Genomic DNA, 12,688 nt, shown 5'->3' with positions numbered 1-12,688 from the left:
TATTTATTTATTTATTTGATTACTTTAATTTAAGCATGACATTAAGGCACTATTACCTAGAACAGCTTAGTTACAGAAACAGTGGTATTCAGTGGTACATTATGAATTTCACAAGACATACTAAAGATATTTTGTTTGTTACAGTTACTCATTGCAATACAATTTGTTCATTAAGAACATATCATATGTATTGAACTGGTGTGACGTATCTTATGTGAATAAGATAGTTTTAATGGTTTTAAGGAAGACGCTGAGGATTTCATTTAAAAAATAAACATCTAAATTAAAAACAATGCTATATACAAACAAAATTACTAATTTGTTTCTTTTACAATTGCAGTGAAGACCATTCTCCTGAAAAGAAGCAGCTGAATTTCAAGAACAAAGAAGAACTAAGAATTAAACTGCTCATTTTAGAAAAAAAGTAAGTAGAATATCACCATAATATTTGTATTATTACTCAAACATACTGTAAAGTTAATTCATACTATTTCTGTGCCTAAAAATAGAGATTGTGCACCATTCTGTCCAAAACTCCTATGTCTTAAACAGCGATTTACAGCCAGAATGGCACACAAATTCCTACTTTTGGACACACAAATTACCCAACTCAACCGCTAGAATTTTCATATTATAGAACAAACAACTGTTTTTATTGTATACATTAGAATTACTATTTGTACTTCTCCACACCACTAGCTTATTTTTTACTGTCATGTGAACCTGAGTTTAGTAACATATTAATTGAAGAATACACATCCCTACTAAATGTAGTTCCCAATGCACAATCAAACAACATTACATACATCATCTTACTCAAGCACTCATGCACACAGCACTCATACATTGCAAAACACCCCAACCCATACCTTCTTTATTTTTTTCAACAGACCCTAAAGAATGCCTACCAAAAGTCAAGTCCGTGGAAAGCAACGCAGAAGTAGAGCAAATGAAAATAAAAGTGTCCAACATAAGCATCCATCTCTAGCAGCATTTGTAAAAAATAGTTGAAACAAAACAGCTAATACAGTAATATAGTGAAACACAAGAAGTTTCAAGTGCAAAAACTTTGCCTCCTCTATCAAAATTTAAAACAATCCAAAAAACAATTAACAGAAAATCAGCTATCAATACGGATAAAACTACTTCTTTCAATTTTAATATAGTGCAAAGTAAGCTTACCAAGAAAAATATTTTAGCCAAAATGTTCTGTCACAAAGTCCTTCAAAATCTTATAAAAACAGGAGAGAAATAATTTTAGAAGCTTTTATAGATAGTTCAATGCTTCTCAAAAGAAAGTTATTTATTTTAGTGTTAAACAAAATGAAACTGCTAACAAAAGTAATAACTAAATTACAAAAAAGACTTCTCAATAAATGAAATGTCAACAGAAAGAACTTCTTAAGTATCTGCGGAGGTGAATGGAGTCACACTATGAGCACAGACCCATACTTAAATGAAGAAGCGTACAAACAAAAGCAAACAAAAACAATTGCCATACATAGCAGTGGTCGAGGTTATGAAAAAGTTAATAATACCATAATGGAACAAGAAGTACTCCTTACGAAAATATGCCCTGAAAAAGTAGAATTACCCCTCCATTCAACTGAATCAGAATGTCTAGTGTACAAATGGCCATGCACGTCAATATGTAACATTCCCAAACAGTTTTTCAAGTCTTTACGACAATTCCTCAATCAATATGTAAAAAGCAAAGACAAAATCAAAATTAAACTACTGCAAAATATGGATACCTGTCCAGTGCGCAAATACACAGGACCACAAGGACATTCATTGGCCTGCATTACAGGACCTACTTGTAAAACCACCTTCCATGATATCAAAAGAATATCAACACATCATTCAACTATAAGAAATCTAGTTTATAAACTGTACTATGCTAAAAGTCCTGCTTTAGCACTAGCAAATTTAAATAACATTCTTCTACATGGTACAGCGAAAGACCTACTTCAAGAAATTGACTATATCCAGAAAAAATATTTTGGAAGTGAAAGCCATTTAAAGAATGAAATAGCTTTAAACCAAATTAGCAACAATTCTACACATGGCAACCTTTTGCTAAACACATACAAAAAAGAAATACTAAAATTTAAAAGAACATCAGCTGAGGTACCAAACCATGTATGTGTATGTTGCCGCAGAACTTTTTATAAAAGTACACGAAAACTGTAGACCTATCATATCAAATAGAAGACAATGAAGATTCTAAATGGTTTGAATTAGCTCTCTACCTTGTAGCAGAAAACAAATACGAAATAAGTGACCCCTTAATACTTTGCAGCTACTGCACTACAAAACCTGACAACAACCGAACTCCTTCACGTGCTATCACAAATAATTTGGAATTATACCCACTACCAAAACCCCTACAACAACTTAATTTATATGAGAGCATCATAATTCAAACAGTACACCCATTTCAAGCAATAATACACCTTCAACCAAAAACAGCAAAATGACCTCTCTCTGAATTGGTAAAAGGCATTCGTGGAAAATTAGTTTATTTACCATTAGATCTAAAAGAAAATGTGCATACTCTAGGAGTGCAACGTCCAATGCAGCAATCTTTAATTATCTTAGTAAATGGAGTACCTACAAAAGACAAAAAAATATGGCAACAGCTGGTAGATTTACATAAAGTTAGACAAGGCTTACAATATTTTAAAGAGAATAATGAATATTACAAAGAAATTAATATTGAAGAAAAATTGAAAGATACAACTGAAATAATTCAAGAAACACAAGAAGCTGGTCAATTTGAGCTACTAGATCCTGCTACAATATCAAATATTTTATACCATTATACAATTCATCCTTTGCACTCTTACACCATAGAAGATGCACTTGGAAACATAACAAATGAGTCAAACAAAAGGATCACCAATCAGCATATGGGAAAAAAGTATAGAAGCACGTGCTTTTCCTCTACTCTTTCCTACTGGCAAAGGAGGAAGGTATGATGATAGACCTATTCAAATATCAGCTTCAGAATACCGCTTATTACGGATGTATTCTGAAGATCCCAGATTTAGACAAAATGTGTAATACATATTCCACCTACTCTTTGAAAGTGAACTAGCAACTTTATGTTACGGAGTTGCACACATATTAAAATCAGGATCACACTTTCAAAATATGACAGCTACACAATTATTACAAAAAGTGCAACAAAAGGATGAGGTTTTACAATCAAATATTACAAATCTATTAGCAAATATGCGTGGTACTAAAGAGTACTGGTTTTGACGTCATGGAGATGTACGTTGTATGATCAGAAACCTTGGCCCACCCACTTGGTTTGTTACATTAAGTTGTGCAGAATATGCATGGGAAGATTTACATAATTTCCTGCGCATATCAAATAAAAACAAAACAAACATAGATATACTAACACCTGGAGAACTTTGTTCTTTGGATCCTGTTAATGTTTCAAGATATTTTCACCATCGCTTCATTGTTATGCTACATTTTATTTGTAATAAAACTGTTCCTCCCCTTGGAGAAGTGCAACACTTCTTTTGGAGAAAAGAATACCAGGCAAGAGGAGCACCACATATCCACATGCTTTTATGGATTAAAGATGCTCCTAAATTTGGTCAAGACAGTGATGCCACTGTTTTACAGTTTATTGAAAAATATGTCACTTGTGAAATTCCATCAGAATCCACAAACAGTGATCTTCATGCACAAATTTTACAATTTCAAAGAAATACATGTGGCAAATATTGTCGTCGCAAATACAAAAACAAAGGGAAATACTACACCAAATGCCGATTTGGTTTCCCTAGACCAGTTACAAATACAGGTCAAGTGAACAACCTTATGTCTTCAGTTAGACATAGTGTTAAAGGTAAGTCACCTAAAAATACATATTACATAAAAAGAATGATTATAATGCAATCATTGCCCACTTATGGAATGCAAACATAGATGTGCAGTACATTGCAGACAATTCTACTGCAGTTGCATGATATGTCACAGCATACTTAACCAAAGAAGAAAAGACAGAGCTCCGAGACCTCTGGAATGACCTTTCATCAGATAGAACAGTGTCTCAGAAATTATACAGCTTGGGCATAAAAATGCTCTCCCATAGAGAATGTGGATCATATGAAGCAGCTGATTGTTTAACTGGTACTGCATTGTATGGTAAATCTGAAAATATAGTATGGCTAAGTCTTGGTCCAGCTAAATCTAGAAAAAGAGTTCTAAAAACATACGAAGATATAGAAACAATAGCCAAACATGATCCCAACAGCCAAGACATTTTAAAAAACAATTTATTGGACACATACTACCCAAGCAGAAGTAATACTTTGGTAACCATGTGTCTATACCACATAGCCCAAAACTACACATACAAAAATAATATAAAACCTGATGAAAAAAAGGTAAATACAGAGTGACAAACTGTGAAGGCAGCTTAGTTAAACTCACTAAACCCAATTTAATTAATCATATCAAATTGTCATTGAAGACTCCTCAACATAAAGAAATATATTACATGTCCCTGCTACAACTCTTTAAACCATGGAGAAAAGAAGAATAAATACTAGAAAACTATGACTCATTTGAAGATGTTTTCAAAGCAAATGAAAGCACTATAACTGATGTAAACTTTACACAATACAAAACAATGCTGCACTATGAACAGCAACATGAAGAAGAACTCCAGGCCCAAGTAGATAAAGACACTCCTGACAGTAGTCAACCTTCTGTACCAGGAAGCCAAGAACCACTTGGAGAACAACTAATGAAAAATGAGGCAGAATTAGCTATGATAGAAGTAGAAAACACCATGTGTCAGTATGAAGGTAAAGAAGACTTAACTACACTACAATCAAAACTAAACAATGAACAACATAGCATTTTTGAAGAAGTAACAAAACAAATTGCACATGGTGTACAACATGAAAATAAAGAATGTTACTGCCTTAATTATAAACCTATACTACTGTTCGTCAGTAGTGAAGCTGGTTCTGGCAAAACATTCCTAATCAAAATCATCAGTAAATTCCTTCAACAATTGACAAACAACAAACTGTCAGCTGTTGTCACTGCCCCCACAAGTTTAGCTTCCTACAACATAGGTGGTGTCACTTTACACTGATTACTACTATTGCCAGTAGAACACCAGAACAAATTAGACTATTACAAACTTTCTGCAGAAGCTGCAATGGAACTACGCAGAGTATTGAAACAAATGAAAATGATACTAATAGATGAAGTGAGCATGGTCTCCAATCTAATGTTGGCTTTGATTCACCTCAGATTACAAGAAGTTCTAAAAATAAACTATGAAGAGCTCTTTGCAGGAAAACACATTATTGTTCTTACAGATCTTCTTCAATAGACACTAGTAAAAGGTGTGCCTATTTTTAAAACATTAGGACACAAACTCTGCCGTAAAACTGTTGGCAGCATTGGAAATGTCAACCTTTGGCAACATTTCCAATACAGAGAATTAACAGAAAACATGCGGCAATCTGCAGATCACACTTATGCCAACATCTTAAAAAGAATCAGAATTGATATACTCTCTAAAGAAGCAGAAACAATATTGAAAACCCGGCAAATTAATGCACTTTATGGCGATAATGCATGTGCTACAGATGTTATGGAACAATTAGCCCACAAAAATGTCAATTGTATGGCCTTAATGCCAACTCTTGCAAGCTGTTTCAAATCCAATGAAATAATGTTAAGTAAAGAAATGCAACCAATAATGGAAATTAGCACCACAGACAAACTAGATGTACATGGTATGACACTGTGACCAAGCCACAACAAGACTAAATAGTTTAGAAAAATCAATCTCAAACACAGCAGGCTTAGAAAAGATATTAAAATTATCCTTAAATTGCAGAGTAATGCTTAAACGTAACCTTGTTGTGGACCAAGAACTAGTTAATGGAGCACTGGGTACAGTTGTTGGCTTTCAAACATACCCACGTGACAACAAAATTCAGTTTATCAATATACTCTTTGACAAACTTTCAGAAGTTAAAAGGATAGGACGCTCAACAGCTCGATTCCTTCTCTTCATAGACATGTATGTACGAAGAGAACAATTTTCTCTAACTCTTGCATACGCAGTCACGATTCATAAATCACAAGGTCTTACCCTAGACAAAGCAATGATAGATATTGGTAACACAGTCTTTAAAGAAGGCATGAGCTACGTAGTACTATCACGCTTATGTACACCTGACGGTCTATTTCTAATCAACTTTGATGCAAGTAAAATAAACGCTGATATTCCTTGCATTTTAGAATACAATAGAATTCGCTCACTATACAATCCCCATCTAAACACATATTCTGTTCCACAAAAAGTAAAACGTTATAAAAGAAAAATAAATCAAACAGAAAAGCAACAGGGTGTCACTGCAAATCCTCCAAAGAGAGTAAAAGAAAGTAATACCTCATCAAGTACCACAAGCAAAAAAGAATCAATTAGGGAAAGTAAACCAGGTACTTCTTCAACGAAGGAAGACAAACTCCAAAAAAAGCAGTTAGATACAGAACTACCTGGTCCATTTAAACTCTCAAATATAGTTGGTGTAAGTTGCTACGCAAATGTAGCAATGCATATTCTCTATTTCAATTACCACCAATTCTTGACAACATTTACTTACACAGTACAGACCCAGTGTGTATGCAAATGTTAGTACTTCACAGAAATGCAGCAAATAATCCTGACAACACGTATAGTGTTTATGGAACAAGACAACAAATGGACTACTGTGCTGGAATGGTGAAATTCACTATAAACTCACAGGAAGATCCACAAGAATTTCTAATGAACGCTTTGTATATATATCAATACCTAATTGTGAATCCATTCCATTTCAGCAATTTGTACAAAATGCAAACCATGGTAGATTATGTTCTACCTGCAATTCAGATAATCGCTCCACGTTAGTAATACAAACACATAGTAAATACGTAATACTAATGCTTCTACGTTACAATGCAGATGGTACAAAAACAACTGCAAGCTGACTGGATTCACACATTGTCAAATATCACTTGGTAAGAAAACCTTCACAACAATAGGTATAATCTACCACGCAGGAGCCACAACCAATTCAGGGCACTACACTGCATATATAAAAAAGAAATGTGGATGGTTTCAATGTAATGATAGTACCATTACTCTAAAGCAGAGATTACCAGCAAATCTTACAAACGCGTATTTAGGGGCCGATTCATGGAACAAAAGTGCGCTGAAAATCTTTGCGCAATCAGGCGCAATCGGAAAAAAACAGGCGCACGCGCACGCGTGCGATACATGGAAGTCCCTGCGCGTGTCTTCCTCGGGATGTGCGCCAAACCCGTGCATGGCGAACATGTCACTGCAACATCCCGAAAGACGTGCGCGACGCGCACAGTGAAAGCGCACAACCTCGGCGCATACACTAGAAAGTGGGCGGAACACGGGGCGTAACGCGCCGAATGGGGAACAACTCGTGAAAATAAGGGCGTAACTGGGGATGTACTGCAGGGAAGCAGACGGAATGGCCACAAGCACCCGAACCACACGTATTCATGGAATCGAATAGGGCAAAGCCACGCACAGCGAAAGACACGCACAAGCCGAAACACGTCCGCCACATGAAGGCAGGCGTTAGCGTCCCTGCGCATTACAAAAGTGGCAACATACAGCAATAGTGCCTGTGCGAGCGGGGCACGTGTATTTCGGGGTTGCGCGGGAAGTTACACACGCGATTGAGCGGGGTACGTGTATTCCGGGGGTGCGCGTGAACTTTCTCACACGTTCGGGCATGGGGGAGCGGGCTACGTGTATTTCAGGGGTTTGCGGGAACATTCTCACGCGATCGGGCCTGGGGGAGCGGGCTACGTGCATCTCAGGGGTTCGCGGGAACTTTTTCACGCGATCGGGCCTTGGGGAGTGGGCTACGTGTATCTCAGGGGTTCCCGTGAACTTTTTCACGCGATCGTGCCTGGGGGAGCGGGCTACGTGTATTTCAGGGGTTTGCGTGAACTTTCTCATGCGATCGGGCCTGGGGGAGCAGGCTACGTGTATCTCAGGGGTTCGTGTGAACTCTTTCACGTGATCGGGCCTGGGGGAGCGGGCTACGTGTATTTCAGGGGTTCACGGGAACTCTTTCACGCGATCGGGCCTGGGGGAGCGGGCTACGTGTATTTCAGGGGTTCGCGGGAAGTCACACACGCGATTCCATTAGGCCAGCAGGCCCCGACCCATGTGCAACTCATGTACCCCTGCACCCCCACCCCCCAGCACTGTGGAGCACCTGCCAGCAGGCCCCCACCCATGTCCAACTCATGTTCCCCACCACCCCCACCCCCCAGCACTGTGGGGCACCTGCCAGCAGGCCCCCACCCATGTCTCCCACCCCCCCACCCCCCAGCAGTGCAGGGGCAGCCTCCACCAGGCCCCCACCCATGTCTCCTTCCACCCCCACCCCCATTCCCCAGGGGCAGCCTCCACCAGGCCCCCACCCATGTCTCCCACCCCCCACCCCCCAGCAGTGCAGGGGCAGCCTCCACCAGGCCCCCACCCATGTCTCCCAGCACCCCCACCCCCCAGCCACCAGGGGCAGCCTCCACCAGGCCCCCACCCATGTCTCCCACCACCCCCACCCCCCACTCCCCAGGGGCAGCCTCCACCAGGCCCCCACCCATGTCTCCCACCCCCCACCCCCCAGCAGTGCAGGGGAAGCCTCCACCAGGCCCCCACCCATGTCTCCCAGCACCCCCACCCCCCAGCCACCAGGGGCAGCCTCCACCAGGCCCCCAACCATGTCCAACTCATGTACCCCTGCACCCCCACCCCCAAGCACTGTGGGGCACCAGCCAACAGGCCCCCACCCATGTCCAACTCATGTTCCCCACCACCCCCACCCCCCAGCACTGTGGGGCACCTGCCAGCAGGCCCCTACCCATGAGCAACTCATGTTCCCCACCACCCCTCAGCACTGTGGGGCACCTGCCAGCAGGCCCCCACCCATGTCCAACTCATGTACCCCTGCACCCCCACCCCCCAGCACTGTGGGGCACCTGCCAGCAGGCCCCCACCCATGTGCAAATCATGTACCCCTGCACCCCCACCCCCCAGCACTGTGGGGCACCTGCCAGCAGGCCCCCACCCATGTCCAACTCATGTTCCCCACCACCCCCACCCCCCAGCACTGTGGGGCACCTGCCAGCAGGCCCCCACCCATGTCTCCCACCCCCCACCCCCCAGCAGTGCAGGGGCAGCCTCCACCAGGCCCCCACCCATGTCTCCCACCACCCCCACCCCCCAGCCACCAGGGGCAGCCTCCACCAGGCCCCCACCCATGTCTCCCACCACCCCCACCCCCCACTCACCAGGGGCAGCCTCCACCAGGCCCCCACCCATGTCTCCCACCCCCCCACCCCCCAGAAGTGCAGGGGCAGCCTCCACCAGGCCCCCACCCATGTCTCCCAGCACCCCCACCCCCCAGCCACCAGGGGCAGCCTCCACCAGGCCCCCACCCATGTCTCCCACCACCCCCACCCCCCACTCCCCAGGGGCAGCCTCCACCAGGCCCCCAAACATGTCCAACTCATGTACCCCTGCACCCCCACCCCCAAGCACTGTGGGGCACCAGCCAACAGGCCCCCACCCATGTCCAACTCATGTTCCCCACCACCCCCAGCACTGTGGGGCACCTGCCAGCAGGCCCCTACCCATGAGCAACTCATGTTCCCCACCACCCCCACCCCCCAGCACTGTGGGGCACCTGCCAGCAGGCCCCCACCCATGTCCAACTCATGTACCCCTGCACCCCCACCCCCCAGCACTGTGGGGCAACCGCCAGCAGGCCCCCACCCATGTGCAACTCATGTACCCCTGCACCCCCACCCCCAGCACTGTGGGGCACCTGCCAGCAGGCCCCCACCCATGTCCAACTCATGTTCCCCACTACCCCCACCCCCCAGCACTGTGGGGCACCTGCCAGCAGGCCCCCACCCATGTCCAATTCATGTTCCCCACCACCCTCACCCCCCAGCACTGTGGGGCACACGGGTCACGCTGCCTACACCAGGTACTGGCAATCATGACAGCGCGCCCCTCAGTCCGCAGGCACATATACATGCCCAGAACACCCGCAGAAAGGCAGGCCGTTGTCCTGGATTTTTTCAGGGTAGCACACTTCCCCAAAGTGCTCAGTGCCCTAGATTGCACCCATGTGGCCCTACGTCCACCTAGGGCCATTGAGCACATCTACCGAAACCGCAGGCACTGGCATTCCATCAATGTACAGGTGGTATGTGATGCAAAGGGAATCATCACCTCTGTCTATGCAAACTACTCTGGCTCCACCCATGAGAGTTTCATATACAGAATGTCTGCCCTGAGCCGGGCCCTGGAAGCTGGGCAGCATGGCGACACATGGCTCCTAGGTCAGTACAAATGCCCTTGCACATGCATGCAAGTCACACACAGACAAATATCCAAACCCTAATAATCTCAACTATTATCACCTCCCCAGGGGACAGTGCCTACCCTCTGAGCAACCACATGATGACGCCAATCTGGAATCCCACCACACCACCCCAGGTAAGATACAGCGCCGCCCATATTGCAACCAGGGGCATAGTGGAGCGCACATTCGGAGTGCTCAAGTCACGTTTCCGCTCCCTTGACCGCTCTGGTGGGCAACTACTCTATGCACCACCAGTAGTGTGCAGGATCATTGTGGCAGCATGTGTCCTGCACAATGTTGCAACACGGCAGGGCGTCCCGGTGGACATGGTGGTGCCCCCACATCCCCAACCACAGGCACAGGCACTGCCCATGGGAGGGGACAGGGCACGTGGCGAGGAAGCCCGGATCCAACTTGTGGCCACATTTTTCACCCAAACTCCCACCCCTGCGGAGTGCACACAGGCATGGCACATACCAGGTGACAATCGATGATGACAAAGAGACAGTTAATTGTCACAACCCTACCACCCTGAGAAAGTTGCCATGGAAGTGCCACATCGTCTGCATCCCTAGCTACTTAAACACAAGCTATCCTGTGTGACCAAAAGGCACACATATGACATATGACATGATATGGGCCATACACAAGTATTCCAAGGCGCAATGATGCAGGGAGGGGGGAACAAGGGAACACAGAGAACGGTACTACTAGGCCAGGTGTCATTGGGATCGTGCAAGTGCAGGGGTAGGGGGAATGGGAAAAGTGCAAGGGGAAGGGTGGGGGGGAGTCCAGTACAGGGGAAGTAGCCCAAAAAAAATAATACATGGTGGTAACTTCAAAGGTAAGTGCAGACAAGTGCTGGGAAGGGAGGGCTGTAGGGATAGAGAGACAGTACTGCAGTGCAGGGGTTGCCAGGGGGGCAGTGCAAGTGCAGAGTGGCTGGGCCAGGGACCGAGGTCGGTGAGAGTGGCCCAGTTGCAGCTCCTGTGCAGTTCCAGTGGAGAATTCTGCAAGGGAGAGGCAAACAGTAAGCAGAAGCAAAGAGGAAGGTCTTGAGGTGCTTCCAGAACTGGAAATGATTCCCCTCAAGTTCAAGTCAGGCCAGAAGTCTGTTCCAGGGGGAGGGCCCTGCTGCGGAGAGAAATCTACCCCCAGCTAGTTGCTCTGAGAAGTGGATGACACGGACATGTAAGGTGTGCATCACACACACCTGCAAACCAGGCCATGGCCATCACTGTCATGTCACTCAAACCCTCCCAAACATCAACATTACATGGCACGCAATACCCATACACCAACGCAGTAACGATAAGGTACACATTGCCATGTCCTAAATGCACAGTGGCATCGGACACTGCTGCCTGACCCGGAATCAGATGAAATGACAGACCAACAACCTCCCACCCAAAATAAGTCATTTCCAAATGCATTACAACAGTCGCAGACGTAACATCACAATGAATGCCTGTCTACATGCACATTATGCATTGCAAAATCAACACTGCAGCTCATGTGTGCCGTGTCCTACTCCTGCATCACACTGCTCAGCGCACAGCACAGTGAACAGCCATTGTGTGTGATGCACACCCTGAGCATCACATCTAAGTGACAGACCACGTCAAACATCAAATTATGCATGTACTGGATCCATGATCGGTCACAGAACATGTGCTGCCGGGACACAGTGGGCACCAGAAGGCAGTGTACGCGTGGATATGCAAGGGTGGGAGTACATGTAGTGCATCAGAGTGCAAGTGTGTGGTTCTGCAAGGACATGCACTCCACATATGCATGTGCACTCAAGTGACCATCAGTGTTCCCTACACATCACATGTGAACATCCACCATGTGTAAACCCCAGCATGTCAAACCACAACTATCCCCTCGCACCTGAAAGGAAAACACAACACATGAACAGGCATTGATCATCAGAACACAACATGTACATAGGATACCACCATTACTATGTCAGAGTTCCCATCACACTGCAGGGCAAGGCAACTATCAACAGCAACCCCCCCTCCCTCACAAATGACCATGACCCACTGAACAACTGCACCTGGGTCATGGAGCCTCCAAACCTCAATTCCACCTGGCCACAGGATCACCTTTACCCTTCGTCACCATCTCCCACCTTGTGTGTAAAAAGATGCCTGAACCCTCAGATTCCACACTCATTTCCAAAATCACAAAATCGAAGGCATAAAAACGAACCTGAACACCCT

Source organism: Ambystoma mexicanum, chromosome 5q (genome assembly GCF_040938575.1).
Source record: "Ambystoma mexicanum isolate Mex_15411 chromosome 5q, UKY_AmexF1_1, whole genome shotgun sequence".
Lineage (NCBI taxonomy): Eukaryota > Metazoa > Chordata > Amphibia > Caudata > Ambystomatidae > Ambystoma > Ambystoma mexicanum.
The sequence above is the reverse complement of the archived record's forward strand: the minus strand, read 5'-3'. Positions refer to the sequence as shown.